Here is a 2,394-nt window from a genome sequence, read left to right on the forward strand (position 1 = left end):
TTTCTATCTGCTCAAGAGCGATAAGTACGGCGAACAATTCAGTTTGTAGAGTAGATGCCCAGTTTTTTATTCTAACATTTTTCTTAAATCTATTACCATTGGCCTGGATCACAATGGCAGAACCGCCTGCCCTCCCAGTGGCAGTGTCGCGAGAACCGTCAGTATGGATGCACTGGGTTATGTTATTATCAGTCTGGAGGTCATTGTGGAGTTTCTGTACATGGTCAAGAGCACTGGTCTTGGCTAAGTGTTGAAGGTAAAGATTATAAGTAATTAGTGTCTTTGGTGGATAAGTAGGTGTAATGACGTCAAAGGGAGTTATCTGCCAGGGAGGCAGGCAATGCTGCTGCTTCCTGATTTTGTACAAATTATGTACACCAAACATTGTTATGTGTTTGGCTGCTATTTGGATCCATTTAGATTCACTTGTGCCTTGACATACATGGTTTAACAATTCTTTAGAGACAACACTATCTGGATCACCACGCACAAGTTTCAGTCTCATCATAAAACTGATTTCCAGTATTCTGTCTTCATTGCTGGGAATACCAAGTTCTTTCTGTATGCTGAGTACTTTAATGAACCTCGAGCAACCAAGTATGATTCTTAAGACTTCATTTTGCATTTTTTCGTCTGTTGATTCCTTTGTTGTTGTGTAGGACCAAAACTGGTGCGTGGTATTCTATTAGGGACCAAAGTATAAGCTAAATACATCATTTTGACAATTCTGATATTTGCACCATAATTAGAGTTGCAACCTTTTTATTTACGTTGGCTCCTGTTACGGACAAAAGCCCATATCAAATCCGGGCCTTAATTGAAATACAGAAGGTCAATGAAAGGGCAAAAAAGAAATGAGACAACTTTGCTCTCGCCCTCTCACTAACCCCAGATTTTACTCCTAGGACATTCCCAACCCATTCATCTCCCTTTTTCCCTTCAAGCTCGTTTCACGCGGAACTCGTTCATCCAGGTTTCTCTTCCTGTTTCTCCCTTTTTCTCATCTTGGTTACATCCGCAGACATTTAGATACCCTAGCCTGAGCGTTTGAGGGGCACTCATCACTTGGCTCCTGTTCCCACTTGAAATAAAAGAAGGGGAAAGGTTTCTGGTTCCCCGATCCTGCCTCTTACAGTCGTCTGAGATCTACGATACACAGGTAATATGAAGGAACATGAAAGATGTGCACAAATTTGTAGGCAAGACGTGTAGAAATGTGTAAAATGCGGATGCGATGGCCTGGAATCGAACCCGGGTCAACTGCTTGGAAGGCAGCTATGCTCACCACTATACCACCATCGCGCTGAACAATATGCAAAGGTTCAAGCTGTCAAATCCTTGCCTTGTCATGGTTATAACCAATATTGCATGGGAAGATACGAGACAGTGCTTTATGAGGTATGATGATAATTAAGATTATCATGTATTATTACATCCATCAGGACTGTATCTTTATTGCATTATTATTTTTACTTTCATATGATATATATATATATATATATATATATATATATATATATATATATATATATATATATATATATATATATAAAGGTATACGTCTGTGCATACAAGTATGCATTAAGTTTACGTAGGTGTCGCCATGTTCTAAGAAATATACATTTTGTATGTACACATTTATGGAGAGGTGTGTTTGTGAATGTATGTGCCTTTCTACTAACGTGTGAGGTTGCATACATAATAGTAAGAACGCACAAGATAATTGGTAATGTGTTGTTATTACACACACCACCAGTTTTATTCTTTACTGGAGTACTGTGCATGATAGTATATGACGAGGTGGCCGAGTGGTTAAGGCGTTGGACTGCTAATCCAATAGGGTCTCCCTGCGTGGGTTCGAATCCCATCCTCGTCGATGTCAACGTTTTCTTTTTTCTTAATTCTCTGCGCCTTGAACGTTGTCAGGCAGCCAACCAGCCCGTCACGTTGTAAATTTTTTCCTCGTATTATGGCATCAGGAACTGTCATGTGGTGAATGTTTAATCGGGTGCTTAGGTTTGCCTGTAGCTGGTGTTGTTGAAATATTTCAGGACGAAATACGTGGGGAAAAACTTACGTGCGATGGCCGGGAATCGAACCCGGGTCAACTGCTTGGAAGGCAGCTATGCTCACCACTATACCACCATCGCGCTGTTTCGCTGAGTCAGGCTTTCACGGATGGTCGTGTCATGACATCCGCCAATCATCATGTAGCGTTTTACAGATTTATGATGAGTTTCATTACATATGATATATCTATCTATCTATCTATCTCTCTCTCTCTCTCTCTCTCTCTCTCTCTCTCTCTATATATATATATATATATATATATATATATATATATATATATATATTTTTTTTTTTTCATACTATTCGCCATTTCCCGCGTTAGCG

General features: G+C 39.8%; 3 non-coding genes across 3 annotated transcripts; 1 reads left to right on the forward strand and 2 right to left on the reverse strand.

Annotated features, from left to right (window-relative positions):
• Positions 1 to 1,230: 1,230 nt before the first annotated feature.
• TRNAG-UCC (transfer RNA glycine (anticodon UCC)) lies at positions 1,231 to 1,302 on the reverse strand. Its single transcript has one exon. It is a non-coding gene; the product is annotated as a tRNA-Gly (tRNA).
• A 492-nt stretch (positions 1,303 to 1,794) lies between these two features.
• TRNAS-GCU (transfer RNA serine (anticodon GCU)) lies at positions 1,795 to 1,876 on the forward strand. Its single transcript has one exon. It is a non-coding gene; the product is annotated as a tRNA-Ser (tRNA).
• A 202-nt stretch (positions 1,877 to 2,078) lies between these two features.
• Positions 2,079 to 2,150, reverse strand: TRNAG-UCC (transfer RNA glycine (anticodon UCC)). Its single transcript has one exon. It is a non-coding gene; the product is annotated as a tRNA-Gly (tRNA).
• Positions 2,151 to 2,394: the final 244 nt, after the last annotated feature.

Source organism: Panulirus ornatus, chromosome 3 (assembly GCF_036320965.1).
Source record: "Panulirus ornatus isolate Po-2019 chromosome 3, ASM3632096v1, whole genome shotgun sequence".
Classification (NCBI taxonomy): domain Eukaryota; kingdom Metazoa; phylum Arthropoda; class Malacostraca; order Decapoda; family Palinuridae; genus Panulirus; species Panulirus ornatus.